At 40.7% G+C, this 20,710-nt stretch overlaps 1 protein-coding gene across 3 annotated transcripts in view; it reads right to left on the bottom strand.

Moving 5' to 3' along the window:
- MACROD2 (mono-ADP ribosylhydrolase 2) overlaps nt 1-20,710 on the bottom strand; it is a 2,136,932-nt gene that overhangs the window by 621,299 nt on the left and 1,494,923 nt on the right. The gene's annotated exons all lie outside the window — the stretch shown is intronic.

A 20,710-nucleotide genomic window follows, 5' to 3' on the forward strand; every position in this document is an offset into this window, starting at 1 on the left:
ACCAATGGCGAGAAATACCACCATCTTGAAATGAAGCACTTATCAAAACTCTCTCAAGTTCCCAAGTAGCGGCATATGACCCAGATTTTTCTAGTATCTGAAGACATACAATTTTGTCTGCAGGACTCCAAGACTGGAGAAATACTTTGCAGGCAGATCTTGCTAATTTTCCTTCTTTGCTACTGAAATAGGATGCAGCAATCCAACTGAATGAATATGTACTGGGGACCGAACACAGTAAAACACAACACTGAGGGAGATACCAAAATAAGAATGTGACAACTATACTCTGTTCAAGAAGTTTATAAGCTTACTGGGGAAGCTAAACATGTGGGAAACAATTCTGTACTTTTTTTTTTTTAAAAAAAGAAAGACTACATCAACATTATTTTGACATCACAGATGATGATACTAGGTGGAAAGAAAACACTTCTATTGATGACTCTGAGAAGCCTGGTGATTTGGAAAACAGTATTTGTGAAGAAGGTTGAGGAATATTTTCACTCATGCATTTTCATTTTCTTTTTGGTTGTGCATGCAAAAGAGTGATATATCATAAAGGACTGTGTCTAGAATAAATACAAAGTACTCTTTTAATAAGTGCATGTGCATGCTTGCATGCTAAGTCATTTCAGTCGTGTCTGACTCTTTGTGACTCTACGGACTGTAGCCCACCAGGCTCCTCTGTCCATGGGTTTCTCCAGGCATGAATACTGGAGTGGGTTGCCATGCCCTCCTCCAGGGACTCTTTCTGGCCCAGGGATCAAACCTGTGTGTCTTATGTCCTCTGCATTGGCAGTAGGGTTCTTTACCACTAGCACCACCTGGAAAGCCTCCTTTGATAAGTATAAAATACAAATTTTAAGGGATTATGACATAACATCATAGTTGAATGTTTCTAAAATTACAGGGACAGCTTACAGTTGATAGCATTTTGGATCCCATAAAACAGCATAGCATAGTGCTAAATCAGTCCAAAATCTAGACATGTTGTCCCTTTATTGCAATTCTGTAGAAGATGTATTTGGTCACAAACATTTTGCTTAAGTCTCAAGACTGAGCAATGTAAGTTTAATGGGAGAATACAGGTGACCCTCTCTTCTTCTCTTCATCTTTTGCTCTCCTAAGCTTCCTTTATTAGCAACCTATTTCCCTTACTGAAGGCAGCAAATAGCATCTTCTTCTCTTTCATGCAATTTTACAAGGTGTGCAGAGCCTGAAAAGTTAGAAAGGCAGGCTGGCTGAGAATCCTATGATTAAAGGTTTTCTTTCACAAGACTCCTCAGCAGGTCCACTAGCCCTCCAGCATCCTTGGGGAGCTAATCTCCAAGGGTGACGCAGATATCTGCATGGGAAACCCCTCCTTAAACTCTTTACAAGTCACAACACATGTCAGTACAAGCGGGTGGCAGGCAGCCAGGGGCCCTTGCACCACGAGATATATGGCTGCTGGGCGCAGCTTATGCAGGACAGAGAGACCTGCTGAGGAAACACATTTATGGCAGCAAATGCTGAGGAATGCAGTCCCCCTTCCCCCACAGGCAACATTAAATTTTTTTCCCATCAGAATGTAAATTTCCCAAGCACTCTCATGCAATTCTCGTGGAAAAGAATTGGTCCCCACACTGCATTCCTCTGCAAAAGAAAGCTTACCATAGCATTAATGCCAGTAGAGAAAGTTTCACCTGCATGACTTTAAAAGTATTTGGAGATCCACCTCTCATTAAAACTGAGAGAGGGGTGACTGGGGACTTGCAGGGGAGGGGGATGGTTCCAGTGAGGATGAGTGAGAGGTCATGCTGTCTCCTGGTTTAGCCATGGTTGCCATAGGGTTGCGGGGGAGGGTGCAAGCATATGTCTACTCCCAGCAGGACCTTCAAGTAAGACTGCTGAGTGGAGATGTAGATCAGAATGAAATCCAGCCTAGGTCAGCTGCCAACATTTGCACTCAAGTTCAAGGGTGACAGTCTCCCCATCATCCCAGACCATCCCCACTAGCCCCCACCATCCCCACCATCTACCCCCATCCTCATCATCCACAGCAAAAGACTGGTTTTTCTTGTCCCAAAGCACCTAAACTACCAAGTCTTTCACCTATGGGATCGCCTCTGTTCAGAAAGGATTGCCTTTTCTGACTTATACTAAGTCACCGTGTAGGATGGTAGTTGTCCTACAAATCAGAGAGGTATTCTTATTTGTCTGTTTGCTACATCTGTACCCCCATGAGAAGCAGTCAGTTACTGATATTGATGAGAATATGTTAGGAAAGCTGAAGCAGGGAAAAGAAAAAAGCTGAGAACCTGTGTAGTCAATGTCGGGGAATGCCTTGTAAGAAGACGGAGGGGTATTTTCCATTCTAGTCCTTCTTGCCCATGATAGCCCAACTCAGACATCAAGAATTGGCAGGGAGAGGAGTCAAGACACCAAGCCTGATTCATTAAGTGAAATGTTTACCCTGAGGAATAATACAAACAAATCCACACAAAATAAACCAATGAACAACAACATATCTATTATAGAAGGAATAAACAAACAATTTGGAAAGCCAAAAGCATAAAATCAACAGTGAACTTGACAATTATAAAAGACTGATGATAAAATGTTAATATGAATATCCAATACCTATGAACTCTAAGTGGTTCACCATGTTGAGAGATTTAATTGCCTTATTTCATTTAATTTCTCCCAATTTCAGATGAAATAGGTTTAATTCTTACATGCATTTTAGAGACAAGCAAACAGGTCCACAAGGGCATATATTTTGCCCTGAATTCACAGAGTCAGTAGGTGTTTCAGGTAGGATCCAGATCTAGGCAGTTTGAACACTAAAGCCATGTTCGGTAACATGTACACATATTTCTATTGTAGAAACCAAAACAGAAGATCACAAGATAATTTGCTTCCTTTAACTGGCCATTTTAACCTTTGGGGAACATGCTACTTAAAAAAAAAAAATGCAACTCTAATCAATAAACCCAAGAGGGCATCACTTATGAAGGGAAAGCAAACTGGAAGTGGAGAAAGGAGATAGCTCAGGGGACATTTAGAAGCTAGATGTGTTCATGTCAGTAGAGATTGAAAGCTGAGGGAATTGACAAAGTCACTGTAGCACAACCAGCAGCTATTATTTTTTGAAAATGCAAGCACAGGCAGAATTCCCTCAAGCTTGGGAAACAGTAAATGTAAGGCTCAACTCAGAAAATAGGACGGAGGATGGCTGTGGTCACTACAAACAGTTGAAAGGCAATTTTAGAATGATGGTTTCTACTGTCTTGAGGGGATGTTTTCAAGCAAAAGTCACTCCATGATAGTTGATAAATGAGTCAGGCTTTTACCCAGTATAATTTTAGCCTTCTCTGGATCCTGGTGGACAGATTTTAAAACCAATGGATGAAATTGGTGGCAGGTTTTTGCCTCCTATAATTCTAGCCCTTTCACTGTGCGAACATTTCCTGGATGCCTACCACATGCCGTGGTTTGTGCTCTTTCACATCTCATATTCTTCTCGGAGAGGACGTTTCATTCAACAAATATCTATTGAATAGCAACTCTGAGTCAAACACAGTATCAGGGGCTGTGTCATACACTGTTATCTTCCCAATGCACTTGAAGGTCCAGTCTTGTTACTCTTATCATGTAGATGAATAAAATGATGTTAAGGGCTTTACCAGGGCTCCCCTGGGGCCTCAGCAACAAAGAGTCTGCCTGCAATATGGGAGACCAGGGTTCAATCCCGGGGTTGGGAAGATCCACTGGAGAAGGAAATGGCAACCCACTCCAGTATCCTTGCCTGGAAAATCCCATGGAAGAAGAGCCTGGCAGGTCACAGTCCATGGGGTCTCAGAGTCACACACAACTGAGCGACTTACAAAACAAAACAAAACAAAAAATGAAGTTCAGAGACATTGAGTAACAAGCTTAAAACCACATGGCTGATAAGAATCGAGTGGATCAGGCTAGGCAGATTGGACTAGAAAGTCAACATTCTTGCTGTTCTTTTCTATTATGGGTAATATAATAAGAGGTCGGAGAAGATGTTTTAGGAATTTAGGGGCAAAAATCTTTACCTGTTTGGGAATGAAAGGCAGAGAAAGTGGATCATGGAAACTTTCTGGAAGAAATGTCTTTATTATAAACCTTATCAGATAATGGGTTTAAATAAGAAATGGGGAGCAGGATTCTGCAGAGGTGATGTAAGCAAAGGCAAAGAGACCAAAAATGGACTTCACTGTAGAAAGTCTAGTTAAGGGAAGGAAAATTGGGCCATAAGGTAAGAAACAAGTTAACAAAAGAGGGTATTGGAATAATACTACACTTGAGTGATGGCAGGAGGGGGAAGAGAGGGAAATGTTCAATAGCTATGGAGATTAAAATGACTTAAAAATAGTTAACAACTAATTATCAGTGGAAACGGGGAAAAATGGTGAAAAGTAAGTACGGACTTAAACCTCTGGGCAGTGTTGTTGCCATAAATGAAAGAAAAAAAGAAAAGAAAAAGGAAAATAAGATGACAGACATAATGGTAGACTAAAAGGATGCAGACAGCCTGTCTGTACCCCGTGGCCAGCACCCCCAAGAACACACACTGGGGTCCCACCTCCCACAACCACGAGCCCGTCATTCCCCCTCATGTCCCACTTGTATTTCATAGCTCTCTGCAAGCACTTTCACTTCAACCACATTGCAGTCCTCCGCTTTCGCCCTCTTGGTTCCAACTGCAATGCCTTTCCCAGTCCTGTAGCAGCCTCTTCCTTCCTTTCCGTGAAGGGCTTCCACCCTCGCTCCAGGTTAACTCCAGTGCCCGCTTCCTGCACCGAGCCCGGCTCTGACTACATCACCTAACAGACTTTAACATCTTTCCTCATGCATATTGCATATGTCTTCCAACTAGCAGTGATCTCTTGCAGGGTCAGGGCTGCCTTTTTGTTCTTTTTTCATCTCTCACAGAATGTATGCCAAAGTTAAGTATATCAGTCAGTTCAGTTCAGTTCAGTCACTCAGTCGTGTCCGACTCTTTGCAACCCCATGAACCGCAGCACACCAGGCCTCCCTGTCTATCACCAACTCCCGGAGTCCACCCAAACCCATGTCCATCGAGTTGGTGATGCCATCCAGCCATCTCATCCTCTGTCATCCCCTTCTCCTTCTGCCCCCAATCCTTCCCAGCATTAGGGTCTTTTCCAATGAGTCAACTCTTTGCATGTGGTGGCCAAAGTATTGGAGTTTCAGCTTCAGCATCAATCCTTCCAATGAATATTCAGGACTGATTCCCTTAGGATGGACTGGTTGGATCTCCTTGCAGTCCAAGGGACTCTCAAGAGTCTTCTCCAACACCACAGTTCAAAAGCATCAATTCTTCGGTGCTCTGCTTTCTTCACCATCCAACTCTCACATCCATACATGACTACTGGAAAAACCATAGCCTTGACTAGATGGACCTTTGTTGGCAAAATAATGTCTCTGCTTTTTAATATGCTAGCTAGGTTGGTCATAACTTTCCTTCCAAGGAGTAAGCGTCTTTTAATTTCATGGCTGCAGTCAACATCTGCAGTGATTTTGGAGCCCCCAAAAATAAACTCTGACACTGTTTCCACTGTTTCCCCATCTATTTCCCGTGAAGTGATGGGGCCAGATGCCATGATCTTAGTTTTCTGAATGTTGAGCTTTAAGTCAACTTTTTCACTCTCTTCCTTCACTTTCATCAAGAGGCTTTTTAGTTCCTCTTCACTTTCTGCCATAAGGGTGGTGTCGTCTGCATATCTGAGGTTACTGATATTTCTCTCATAGTCGTCAAGAAATAGTAGTAAACAATTGACTTCAGAATTCATTTCTTTAGTTCCTAAATATGCTTCTATATTCTAGACAGTTCCGTAAAAATGAAATACACTAGCTAGCAATGTGGTTCAAAAGTACCTTTCCCACCTTCAGAGACCTTTCAAAATACCTGAAATTCCTTTAATGGCAAAGCATGAAGAAGGGTGTAACAAAATTGCACAATCTGGGATAGGGTTTTTCCTTTGGTATTTAGTAGAGCTATTCAACAGAAACAATGTAATTCATATAAAACAACTTGATATTATGAAGCACTGATGTGCTCTCATCTGTAAGGTGGAAAAATTCGAAAGACCACTAGATAAAAGATAGACTGAAAAGTATTCTGTCCTGGAAATTTTTTGTCATTTGCAATTTGCAGCATGAGAAGTCTTTTCTGTTTCACTGTTGGAAATTTTATGCGTCTTGTAGGATAACTGTTGATCACTACTTTGTTAAATATTGATGTGTGTGTATATATACATCCCAGTTTCCTTGGTGGCTTGACCTTCCCTGATAGCTCAGTTGGTAAGGAATCCGCCTGCAATGCAGGAGACCCCAGTTTGATCCCTGGGTTGGGAAGATCCGCTGGAGAAGGGATTGGCTACCCACTCCAATATTAGTGGGCTTTCCTTGTGGCTCAGCTGGTAAAGAATCTGTCAGCAATGTGGGAGACCTGGGTTCAATCCCTGGGTTGGGAAGATCCCCTGGAGAAGGGAAAGGCTACCCACTCCAGTATATTCTAGCCTGGAGAATTCCATGGACTGTATAGTCCATGGGGTCGCACGACTGAGTCGGACATGACTGAGCCACTTTCACTTTGCTCCCCTTCCTTGGTGGCTCAGTGGTAAAGAATCTGCCTGCCAATGCATGAGACACAGGTTCAATCCCTGACCCAGGAAGATCTGGAGAAGAAAATGGCAACCCACTTTGGTATTCTTGCCTAGAAATCCTCATGGACAGAGGATCCTGGCGGAAGATAGTAAATGGAGTCATAAAGAATTGGAGATGACTCAGAGATTGAAAAACAGCAACAATGTATAATCCTCTGTGTATATATATGGATTTAAAAATAAAAAGCATGCTGCTTGGCCTGACTTAAAAAAAAAAAGGTATCTAAAGCTCCACTATTATGGGCTCTTCCTCCGAGTCTTGCGCACTCTTCCATCCTTCAGCATTTCTAATGTTTTATCCTACCAGCAGTTGATGCTTTGCATGGCAGCTGAGATATCTGACAGAGAGGAAGATGGTTGCAGATAACTGAGAGCAGAGAACCATGGCCTTTCACACAGGATGTGTACTCAGGGAGCAGGAATGCAAGAAAAGCAGTGGGCAGGTGAAAAAGAGGAGGGGCCACGCTTGTGGAATCCATCGTTTTGAACAGCGATGGCCCCTCGTGATCAGATGACTCTCCTGCTCTGGGGCTGCAGCCCTGAGCCTCTCCCTTCATGTTTATGGGCTGTGTTTTTAGAGCCCACCTGCTTTCATAGATTATGCCATAATACATCCTAAGTAATTTGAAGCAAGGTACAAATCACTAGTCAACCGTGAAATCATCATAGCACTCAGAATGGAACGACATTGGGATATTGGTTTCATTTGTAGTTAAGATGCCAACAAGGCTAAACACCAATTTCTTCCCACTGATTTAAATCAATAGCTTCTTTCTATCCTCTTTTAATTGAATGAAAGTATGGGGAAAACATTCTGTTAACATCTTCAATACTCCCTTAGTCCAGGCACTTTCTAAGAGAGTCCTGTACCCAAATTTTAAGTTGATGTGGATCACGCAATTATATTCAGAACTTTGGTCATTATTACTTATTCAAATTCAATGCAGTGGCAGAAATATTCATTACCTACAAAAGGCATTTATATTCAAGTGAAAGGAAAACACAAAAAGGTCGATCCAAAAAAAAAATAAATAAAAAGAGAGAGAGAAATGGGGTTCTGCTTACTGACATAAAGCCAACTAATTGGCATCTGAATTGATGCTTAGAAATCAGGTTGTCATTTCTGAACACTTGCTGAATAGTAGCCTAAGATCCTGGCATCACAGGAAGCTCTAATACCACGATGAGAGTTTTTCACAAATCAGTATGCATTCAGCCCTTCTCAGAAGAGAGCTCCTCACTTGCCACTGTACATTCAGGAAGGAGCAGAGAGCCTGGCACTTAGCAGGAGAAAATAAATATTTGTAGAAAGAATGAACAGAATTCCACCTCCTGCATTTTTGACCATGACTACAGCAGTTCAAATCAATAAATATTTGATTTATTATTCTGCTGCAAAATTCATTAACCACATGGCTGCACATTCTTAAAAGACCATACCTTGCCAGTCTTCTCTCAATAAAGTAGGAAAGGAAGGAGATTTGGAATAAGAGAGTGAGCTAATTAACCTCTCTGAACCCCAGCTTCTTCATCTGTAAAATGGGGATAATAATATTTCCTGTGGGGCTTCCCAGGTGGCGCTAGTGGTAAAGATGCGCCTGTCAATGCAGGAGACGGGAGTTTGGCCCCTGAGTCAGGAAGATCCCCTGGAGGAGGGCACGATAACCCACTCCAGTATTCTTGCCTGGAGAATCCCATGGACAGAGGAGCCTGGTGAGCTACAGTCCATAGGTTGCACAGAGTCAAACATGACTGAAGTGACTTAGCATAACTCAGAAACGTTTCCCTTGGACAGGCAGTAAAGATGAACAGATCATGTATGAGATGCACATGTCCTGGTTTGCCTCTGCCAGAAGCAGACCGTGAGACAAGGTAGTAATATACATGGAGGACCACACCCAGAAACACGGTTAGGAAAGTGGAAAGATGGAAGAGTAGAAACAAGATAAAGGGTGGTTATCAAACCAGTTACCATTGTGGGCATTCGGGGCACAATCTCAGTGGGGAACTTTGGGAAATGGTGTAGAACATATACTTCAAAGTTATCTTATCTGAGGAGCAAAAGAGGTGAGGTTTTTATCCACCAAGTCCCATTACTCCTGGATTGCAGGTGGCTGGTATGTGTGTGATTTGCCTCCTGGACATCCTGACCTGGCCTGGTCTTCAGCAGAGCACGTTCCAGAAGTCAGAGAATGCTCTCAGAGAGAGACGCAGGTTCTGGTAGGAGGATGTCAGGCTGGCTGCACAGACACGATGAGTGTGGAGAGGAGATGAAAGGGCAGGGCGGGGCAGCATCTGCTACAGAGCCTGACCTTGGACTTGGCACCAGGACGTATTCAATAAACAACTGTCAATTATCATGACATCTGTAAAGACTTGCTGGGCCTCTAAGAAATGCTCCTCTTTAGAAGTAAACATTTAATTTCAATTTTTATAGGATTCAGGGAGACCTTACAGTGTGCTAGAGCTTGCCTGCTCTAGCTGTGAAATTGACATTATCAGAATTAAAATAATTAGGGAGGGCTGCTTATAGGCTATTAAATATCAATGACTTTAAAGTAAATAAAATTCATTTTATACTTATAAAACAACCTCCTTTTTCTTCTTTGTGTTTTCCCAAGCTCTTGTTTTTAAGCTTTTCATGGTAAGCATACCAGAGAAAATATTATCTTGAAATTCTTATGACTTTGAAGTAATAGAGAGGGGAAGGAACGGCAAAGAAGGATAAACATATTGGTGCCAATTTTATGTCCATCGGTCAAATCACATTTTGAGGGGCTTAAAAATTTGGACTTTTTATTAGATGCTGAGTCAGTTCATAAATATGCCAGAGTTGACTTGTAAAATCTAGGTGAATGACACACCATGTGTTCTTTTATCTACCTTTGCCCCATAACAATAGCTGTTTCCAGGTAAAATTGCAAATGCAGTGGCAATTCTGAATGGATGAATAATTGAATTACCTTCAGTAAATGTGCATAACCCCATGGCTAAAATAATTTGGAAGGCTGCCTAGTCAGTGTATCACAATAATGCCAGGCAATGTGCTTAAATAGATGAAGGCATTCATGGTTATTGAATGAATGAATGAGAGAATAAATCCATAAAGGCAAAGACCTGTGTAGAATGACCAGATTTTCACTCTTCCTGACCAATCAACTCTCGGATCAAATGTAAAGTAGCCGCTCCCCACCATCCCTACCGCCTAAATGTTACTACTCAAAAATTAATAGAGAAGAAGGTTGGACAACCTGAGGGTCAGCCCAGTGTCCATACCTTCTTCCCAAACTGTAGGCGTGTCTTGCTTTCTCATGCCTCACCAGTCCAGAGAAGAATCTGAGACACTACCCCGATTGTTGGTAGACCACAGACAGTTCTGAGCAGGGTCTCCTCTCAAACAGCCCAGAGGATTGCGCCTCCATCCGTTCCTAAAGTTATCAGAGAATATTCGACTTCTTCTGGGAAGTCTGTCTCAGGCTTGCCAAGCAGTCATCTGAGAGCCCAGCCAGAACCTCAGTGAAGTCAAGTCACCTGAAAGCTCTTATCACAGACAGAAATATGGTCAATTCACCACTCCCACCCTGCCCGCCTACACTTTAGGGGTATATATTAATATGTTTTATTTTCAAGTTAATAGTCAAAAGTAATTCTTAAAATAAGATGTATTGTGGCAGTAAAATATATATTTTTTAAAAATTTAATAGCATTTATACTTTATACCTAATAAAGAAATCTCACTCACTGAGGCAACACTCATCTGTTATATTTATTTATGATCCTTGCTTTGTAGAGTGAAAAGCAGTGCTGTACCTTAAGGGGAAAAAAAAAAAATGGGGAAGGAGAGTATCAAGAAAAGAAAAAAGCAAACACAAAACCATACAGACTAGCTTTCAGCAGGGAACAGGCTGAGTCAATGAATGAAATCAGGCCTCTCTCCACAGGGAGATGATGGTGGCTGACTGGAATGTCGATTCTAACCAGTGCTTATGGAGCCTTTACCACCAGCCGTTTGCAGTGAGGCATTCGAGATACAGTGATGACGAAGATGCAAACCCTGCTCTCACCCAGCCCAAGTTAAAAATATACTTTTCAAGGAGAACAACAATGAAGGTAAAAATAAAGCTGGCCTGGAGGCAGAGCAATCAATTTTCAGGGGTAGGAAAGGAAGGGATAGCTAAAGATGGGTTTTTGAGATAATTAGTAGCTGAATAGGTACAAAAGGAGCAGAGAGAGAGTGAGTACATTTTTTTTCCCCTCAGAAAAACAGGGCATTTATGATGAGTTCATAATTGGAAGGAAACCCCACTAAAATATTTTTTAAATAGGTAGTTATTTTAATTTTTTCCAACATGCTCAGAGAAGAATAAAGCTAAGGTAGAAGACTTCCAGAAGAAACTAGAAGATTCCAGGAATGGTTAACATATAAATTATACATATCATTGGAGTTTATCCCTTTCCTGAAAAGTATTTCAAAGATCAGTAAAGAAGAAGGTTGAATAGTTCATATGGTAAGTGACTTATAATTAGAGAAATTCATTTAGATAAATAGAAGCGTTGGCTTGAGGGATCAAAGCTGTCTTTCACATACTGTTCTCCATATCCCCACTTTTGAGTAAGTGGTCTCAGTGAATGACTTGTCTTTCAAGAGAAGAACAGCCAGTCAGAATACACCAAGCACCAAGAAGCCAGATGGGATGGCTGCGCCAACCAGCGAGTGTCCGTTGATGGGTAGGAGAGGTCCCCCATCAAATGACTAAAATAAGAGAAGGGACTTCAATATTTAATTAGTCTTAGAGAAAGACAGATGGTTTCCTCAAGTGGAGGGAGCAAGAACAGGGTGGTTAATCACAGGGTAAGTTTGGGATGAAAGACTCAATAAACTTCACTTGTTCTTAAATATATTTTGTAAAACAGACTTTAAGAGCAGTTTTAAATGAATTTTAAAGTTAAGGTCTTAGTTTAAACCTTTGTTAGATATCTATTTTAGTGGCTATCTCCACTATCCTTTCCCAGGGTAAGCTGAGTCAAATGGTCCTCACAGTCTGAGTCAAGGATGTCAAACATGTGGCTCTTCCACACCTAACGCGTCCTCCTTCCCTGGCAGACATCAGCAATCGATACTGGCATGCTCTTGCTCTGAACTCATACTTGGACTTACAGTACTTTTCCACACAGCCCTTCAGACAACCATTCCTCTCCACTGGCACTGACATACGAGATGTAGGAGACTATCCATCCCTGAGCTTTCTGATTCATTAGTTATGAATTCCTAGGGGACTTTAGAGTTATTTAAAGAGTTTTATGAGTTCATATGTATACTCTTGAGAGTCCCTTGGACAGATCAAACCAGTCAATCCTAAAGGAAATCAATCCTGAATATTCATTGGAAGGATTGATGTTGAAACTGAAGCTCCAATCCTTTGACCACCTGCTGCAAAGAGGCCGACTCATTGGAAAAGACCCAAAGATGGGAAAGATTAGAGGCAGGAGGAGAAGAGGGTAACAGAGAATGAAATGGTTGGATGGCATCACCAACTCAATGGACATGAGTTTGAGCAAACTCTGGGAGACAGTGAAGGACAGGGAAGCCTGGTGTGTTATAGTCCATGGGGTTGCAAAAAGTCAGACACAACTTAGCAACTGAACAATAACAACAAATGAATTCATATGTGTATCATGACTGGCCTTTAGAATGAATAGCATGCTTCATATATGTATTTGTTACTACTTTACAAGTGTATGCATCCATTGAAGTTAATAAAATGAAAAACATTGAAAACATTACAGAAGTCATAGCTGCCTTTTTACCACTATAGAATAGAGACCTGTGAACTTTTCTTTGACCTTATTTAAAAAAAAAAAAAAAAACCTCTTATTGGATAAGTTTGGGAACCACTTGGCATGTGCCATCAATGTTTACCCTGTGAAAACTCTGCAAAGTGGTAGTGATGTATCCTCAAGGCAGACATTGGTCTCTTTTGTACAAACACAAAACTATGGCACAGACATATTACAAATTATGACTCAATTCAGCCAGTAAATATTGTTCTCCTTTTTTACTAAACTTGAACAAAAGTCAAGTAGCTTCCGAACCAACAAATAAAACAAAGCATCAAGAAACAAAACTACCACTTGTATATTTAAAATGGCACAGCTATAATATATATTTGCCTTCTTAGCCAAATATCATAGTAATAGCAGTTTCCTTTACTATATTACAAAGACTTTTTTTAAAGGAATTATAGAAGCAAGAGGTCATGACATGCCTTGAAAAGTACATATGCTATACAAATGCAAGAGGTTCTCATCACTTCTGATTATAGATTATTTGCAACTGCCCTACAGTAAAAACTTCATTTTGAAATATGTTCATTAGGTGCACTTGATTTTTGGTGGTCTCTACTTTTCCAGAAAACAAAGCAAACCCAGTAAGAATCTGCATTACTATTATATTTCCCAAAGGCATTCATAAAATATCTGAGACACGGACACTGTCCATACAAAAGCCATACTTCACACTTCACAAGCATTTTCTCCAATAATTTTCCAAGAGTACATTTTTCACTTCCCATAGATGGTTTCTTAGAGGAAATGCTTTGGGTAGTCCCAAAATTGGCAAGAAAGTAGCTCCATCTGGAAACTAGATTTCATGTAGTTCTTACAGACATATCATTTTCACCTACCAGGATTCCAATAGAATTTGGGTACTGTCTGTGATTTTGATTTGTTCATAGAGTTAAAGAGAAAAAAAAAATGCCAGCAGTTGTTAGTATGTTCAAGAAAATATGTAAATAAGGTTAGTTCAGTTCTAGAACAACAACAACAAAAATTTTTACATAGCAAGTTTACTCAACTACATTTGCACACTTAATGCATAAACAAAATATTTACCAATTCAGGGGAAATCCTAAGGTTGCAGTTTAAAGGTACCAAATTTTAGGATGGTTTGTGAGGCAGCAATAGTAACTAGACCAGCTTGTTTTATGCAGCTGTGTTTTTAGGCTGTTTCTGAGGGCAGACGCCGGCACCGAGCTGTGCGTACTCAGAGGGGGAGGTACCCAAAACTCAACGATAAAAATAAGCAGCATTTCACTCATGTTTCGGATGATCATACCATTTTTGTAAGGTAGATATTGTTATCCTTATATCAAAATAAAGCAAAATAACACAAATTCCATTGTATTAAAGTAGAGCCAAAGGAGGGCTTAATAACTTGCTTGCAATAATCCAGCAAGTGTGTATAATGCTCTAAGGACTCAGCCTAAGGACTTCTAAGCCCTGGTTCCATGCTCATTAATGGTATAGTGCTGTTTCTTGCTTTTGTAGGGAGGACAGTCCAGTAGAAAAGAAAAACGTAACATATAACCTCATATTTAAGTAGAATATAGCTAATGTGTTAAGAAAATTCCAAACAAAAGATATTGGTAGAGCAGAGTGAATTTATTCCTGGCAGGGGTAGAAAGAAACAACTTCAATCAAATACTTAGATAGTGATACTTTATCACATGCTTCTAATATAAATCAACATTGTAAGACCATCCCTGGAATCCTTTTAAGTGCCATAAATCTTATACAAAACACAATATGGAAAAAATTAAAAGCATTTGTGATGAAGAAGAGTGAGGCTTTCTTGCCCATCTTCTCTACATCTATCCTTGATTCTCCATCACACATAGGTGAGTTGTTCTGGGACAGGCAGACTTCACTTTGAAAATCATTGAGTTCATAGAAAAGATCACCAAGCATATGCAAGTGTCATGGAGGCTGTGGTGATTTGATAGAAATGGGAATTGGGTGCTGTGTCCCCCAGGGTCAAGAAAGGCAAACAGGAACCACCACAGTTATTGTAACAGAGAATGGAATAGCAGGGACTGGTCACAGGTTTTGAAGGACTGCAAAGGTAACATGTGCAAAGCAGGAAGCAACTACCACTCAAAGCCCTAGCGGACAAAGGGAACCAGCTTTGATCACTGGAACTCAGAAGCCTGGAGGAGTGTCCCCAACAGAGCAGAAACCCAGACTTTGAGGAATGGGCCCTGCTCAGGACCTCGGAGGAGTTGCCCTGGCGTCTGGGACCCAGATCTCTGAGGAGGGCATAGAAGGATGGCAGAATTCACCATCCCCCAAAGTGCCACTTTGCCCTAAGGAGTACTTGGAGCTAGAGGCATTAAAAAAAGAAAAAAGATACAACAGAGCATTCTAATCTCCCCTTTTCCTCCTGAAAAGAGGAAATAAAAACACCCTTGTGAAACATGTTCTCCCTGTACTAGGCGAAAAGAAACATTTTTCGCCAGGGAATCAAAGCTGAGAGAATCCCGGTTCAAACAGGTGCTGTTAAAATAATCCTTATCTTCCTCTAGCTTCCCTGTATATTTCAGTTACTTATCCACACTTGACTCTCTTTGTTTGACCTGGAATGAAAGTATTTCAGTTTTGCCACTTCCCTGGTCCTTTATTTCCTTATGAGGGCTCCCATGTCACACAGAATTTACATAAATTTGATGTTTTTTCTCCTGTTAATGTGCCTTGTTAAGTGTTAGCTGCTCAGTCGTGTCCGACTCTTGTGACCCCATGAACTCTAGCCCATCAGGCTCCGCAGTCCATAGAATTCTCTAGGCAAGAATACTGGAGTGGATTGCCATGCCCTTCTCCAGGGGATCTTCCCAACCCAGGGATGGAACCGAGGTCTCCTGCATTGCAGGCAGATTCTTTACCATCTGAGCCACCAGGGAAACCTTATGTCATTTTAATTTGCGGGTTCAGAGGAAAAGCCCTGAGACAGAAGAGGTAAAATTCTGTGTCCCTACAGGATGCCACCGGCCAGTGTTTCTCAGGAGAAGCCAGGACCTGAGTGCCTTCTGAGGTGCTGGGGCGGAAGCTGGAAGCAACTGCTTTGGCCAAGGTGAAGAGCCCTGTGGGGGTGTCAACAGGGATAGAAAGCAAACTGGAAGGAGCACAGATCCTGAAAAGACACGTGCCTGCACCCTTCTCCTGCCTCACGGTCTTCACACATGCTACTAGGAAGTTAGGCCCTCCAGACTGAGAGCAAAGAAGCATCCATCTCAAACAGCCCATCACAGAAGCAAAAGTGAAAACAGCCCACCTAGTCAGGGACGGCTCCATATTCCTAACACCAACCCAGCTAGGCCATTTTGCAAATTGCACTTTTCATTTGGGACCGGAGACTATTTTCTGTGAAGGCATTCACAGCATAGCACCCTTGCAGCTTGGAGGTAGAAGTGCCATTTCCAAAGCTGCCCAGTGTGCAGATTGCCACATGCACAATGACGCCTTGCCACAGTGACCCCTGGCCCAAAGCAAACATTAGATGTCATCATCAGACAGCATCCTCTGTAAGACTTGGTCATGTTGGAAGTGTGACAAGGTGAAGAAATATGCACCTTATACTGCACGAGGTGAGATAAATCTTCATAACCAGGTAACACTCCTTAATGGCAGGGCTCATGAATTCTCCAGGCAAGCATACTGGAGTCGGTTGCCATGTGCTCCTCCATGAATCTTCCCAACTCAGAGATCAAACTTGAGTCTCCTGCATTTCCTGCATTGCTTTACAGCTGAGCCACTGAGAAAGCCCTACATATATGGAGCACAATATGCAGACTAACAACCAGCTTGTTGAATTGAAGGCATTTTTTTTTTTTAAATAAAGGAGAAGCAAAGCACAAAATGAATAATCCAGAAAGAGGTAATGCAAGCTACACTTTAATATCTACATGACTTTCAACATCACTATCTCCTTCTGCTTTTGAGGTACACGCAGTAATAGAATGGTGCACCTCATTTTAGCTTTTTTTTTTTTTAATTCTAATTTTTTAATTTCTTATTTTGGCCACGCGGCATGCAGGATCTTAGTTCCTCCACCAGGGATAGAACCCAGGCCCCCTGAAGTGGAAGTGTGGAGCTTTAACCACTGGACCTCCAAGGAAGTCTCAGGGGCATTCGATTTTAAAGCTGAGGAAACTGAGACTCTTCAAAGTGGGTTTACTGATTCAAAGGGATATGCACGTTTTAAAAGCTAGAGTTAGATTACTTTGTAAAAACAGATGATCAAAATTCACATTCCCATCTGCATTACATGAAGTCTTAGTTTCTCCATACCTTCACCAGCACTGGTTGTTATCAACCTTTTTTATTTTTCTTTTGCCAGTCGATTGCATAGGAAATAAAATGATATTTTATTTTGATTTTTGTTTTCCTGACAACTGAATATCCTTTTATATGCTTACTGGTTATTTATATTTCCTCTTTTATTACTCTTTATGTCTTTTGTCCATTTCTCTGTAAGGCTGTTTATATTTTTTTCTAAGAATTCTTTACATATTAAGGATTATAGCACTCTGATAGCCAAGAATTTGTCTTTTACTCAAATTTAATGTCCATCCAAAATTCCCACCCACATATTATACAAGTATTATCCTAAAATTTAATGTGATTATTTTCTTTTTTTAACTGTAGATTATCAATCCATGTGTACTTTGTTTTTCTGCTTTGGTGTGAGACATTCCTCATGATTGATTACAGTTACATCAACTTAGCTCATCAAATAAATTACTATTTTTATTATTTTTCCACTGAGCTAAAATGTGGCATTAAACTCACATTAAGTTCCCAACTATACACAGATATTTTTATGAACTTTGACTCAGTAGGGGAACTTTCTGATGTACTTAGACCACTTTATAACATTAATTAAAGGGAATCACAGAATAAGAAAGGATGTTATTTCTACTAAACTGTTCTCTACAACTGTAGATTCATTTTAAAGTAAATAAAAACCCTAAGTTGGTGCCTTTGGTTTTGGAATTATGAAACACAGAGTAGATTTTTAATAATGAAACAACTAGAACAGACAATTAATGACAATAAACACTTCTTCATAATGGAAAGTGAAAGTCACTCAGTCGTGTCCAACTCTTCACAACCCCACGGACTATAGAGTCCATGGAATTCTCCAGGCCAGAATACTGGAGTGGGTAGCCTTTCCTTCTCCAGCGGATCTTCCCAACTGAGGAATCTAACTGGGGTCTCCTGCATTGCAGGCAGATTCTTTACCAACTGAGCTATCAGGGAAGCCCTCATAATGGAAGGGGAATAATTAAATTGAGCATTAGACATTATCCAAAAGTTTTTGGATTTGTTTGTAACACTGTGGGAAGTCATCCTCAAAACTGGAAAAAAAAAAAATATATATATATATACATACAAAAGTTCTTTGGGTGATAGTTTTATAGCATTTGGGATAGTTCCCAATGCAAGTGACACATAAACCAACTCAAACTCGCTTGAACAATTATATGCATGTGTATAGACTCACATAACTAAAAAGTTCAAGAGTAATCCCACTTCAGAAATGGTTTAATCCAGTGATCCACATAATATCACCTAGACCTAAGCTGTCTCCATCTCTGGGATCTTCTTTCATCTATGTTGCTATCACTCTTGGGTCCAAACGATAGTAGAATGCCTACAAGCAAATCTACTTTTTCACAGGTTTAATTTCAACAGAAATGACAACAGTGTCATTTTCTAGTAACTTCCCCAAACTGCCCATGTCTGCATAATCTCTGCAGCCAAAAGAGTAGACCAAATCTACTTACCAGACCTCTGTTTTATGCCTGTTTCCAGATAAGTCAGTATGACCAGTTCTAGGTTACAAACTACATCTCTGTGGCTGGAGATGAAATCCATGAGAACTATTAGAACTGAGGGTAGAGGTATGACCTCAAAAAGAAAATTTAGTGTATTGCTATGTCTCATTTGAAGAAATGAGAAGGTAAAATACTGAGAAACTGAAATACAAACATCAACCATATGCATCATCTCTGTATCCTACTAATCTCCTAAGAATCTTAATATATATAGGATCCCGAGAGTGGAAAATTGTCTAGAAAAAGGTCAAGAAGTGACAAGGTTGCCTGAACTCTGAAGACTTCCTATTCCCATTGCCCAGCTTCTTACACAGATTTGGAAGCTTGGCAAACAGCTGGAATCCTTTAGGAAGATTAGAGAATGGAGACTGAAAGTGTCATAGATAATTATTAGATAATGACGAGGATGGTGAGCATTTAGTGTCACTGGGAAGATCAAGGAAACTTCTATAAAGAGATAGTGTGGCAGGGGTAGTCAGGGAGGCTTCCATTAAAATATGGCATATGTTGAAAAGCTGCTTCAGATGTTGAATATATGCAGCAGGGAGCATCTAGCCCCCTTCTTCTGCTCTAACTTTCTTCCAAATGAGCATCCATAGTACCTCAACACTGAAATGGGGTGAGCAGGAGGGCTGTGCAGTAGATACAAGATACCCAGGCAGACAGCAGTGATAATGCAGAGACACTAATGAAAAATACATTGCAGACAAGAGAGTTTATTTTCTCTCTACAAATCTGCATCACTGGAGGAAAAAAGAAAAGTCAAGCTTCCCAACTCTAAATATTAGCCATGTTTTCTTTCTTTCTTTTTTTTTTTTTTTTGAGAGACTGTACCCTCAAGAAATGTTTCTTCTTTGATTTCAGGCCTACAAATTGCCTTCAGATACTATTTCATTTTCCATCCTTCCTATCAAGGAGGCCACGGCAGCTCTGGGAGCTTCCTGGAATGTCTACATTTGGCCCTAAGATGGAACTTCCAATTGCCCTTCAAAATTATGGGCAAGAAGACCTGGAATCGCTGCCAAAGGACTTAGAACTCTGATGCTCACTCAGCACACAGCTCTGAGGGGCTGAAAGTGAAGGGTCAGGAGCAGGTGACAGGCCGTCTCTCCTCATTGGCCCAGAACTACTCTCCATCATTCTGGTCCAGATATATCAAGCCTGGAAGAATCCCTTGTACAGAGTGTGGTGGGCACTAAGGAAATAATTGTTGAATTCTGAATGAACAGACTATTAATATTAAATGAGTATTATCAGTGTCAATCAGGTGTAGCATTTAGTGGGCATCTGTTGAATAAATGATGCATTTTTAAACAGCTCATCCCCTTTATCTCTCCTGAAGCATTTAGTGTTCATAAGTTTAGTGTCACTCTCTGACTCCCTGCTAAACTCTATGTAAGAACCTTGTCTTTAACAGGTATGCTCGCCTAGGATATATCTCAGTTCCAAGTCCACATTTTCATCACTGATAATGACTTCTGGTTTATATCACAGGAGCTTCATGAAAGTCAAGTTACCTTCCCTAGAGAATGCAAACATCTTCCTGAGTCTGACCACAAAAAAATGAGGCTAAGGTCTAATTATTACTGGGAACATTCTTTTTTAAAAAAGAGGGCAGAGTACATTTCCTTTTTATGAGTTCTTATATGATTTATCTAAATGCTGTGGTCATCCTTGATCCACAAGGGAATGGTTTCTGAAAACATGTGGATTCATTATTATCCAAAATTGTCTTTGGAAATGCTCAGAACACTTTTAAACCAAGCCTTGTGTGGCAGCATTCAGCAGTTATATCCCAAATTTTCTTCTACTAGTGGAAATAATTGGAAAAATGTAACTCAAGATTAGGGTTAAGGAAACAGAACTAAATAATACCTACCATTTATTATGGAAGGGCTCTCTGTGAATCAAATATAGCACTGAACACTTATGCATGTTTTTTTAATTTAACGTGCAAAGCAGCTCTGTTAGGTTAAATTATATTATCTCCATTTTACAGAGGAGGGGAAACCACAGCTCATAGAGATAAAATAATTAGAGTGAGAGATAGTATGTAAATCCCAGTGAGTGTGCATGCTCAGTCATGTCCAACTCTTTGCAACACCATGGACTGTAGCCCACCAGGCTCCTCTGTCCATGGAATTTTGCAAGCAAGAATACTGAACGGGGTTGCCATTTCCTACTCCAGGGGGTGTTCCCAATCCAGGGATTGAACTTGCATGTCTTGCATTTCCTGTATTGGCAGGTGGATTCTTTACCACTGAGGCACCTAGGAAGCCCACATTTCAGTGTAAGCAACTTCAAAGGCCCAAATCATCACAGGACATCGGGCACCTC

The sequence above is a fragment of the Cervus canadensis genome, chromosome 10, assembly GCF_019320065.1.
Source record: "Cervus canadensis isolate Bull #8, Minnesota chromosome 10, ASM1932006v1, whole genome shotgun sequence".
Taxonomy (NCBI): domain Eukaryota; kingdom Metazoa; phylum Chordata; class Mammalia; order Artiodactyla; family Cervidae; genus Cervus; species Cervus canadensis.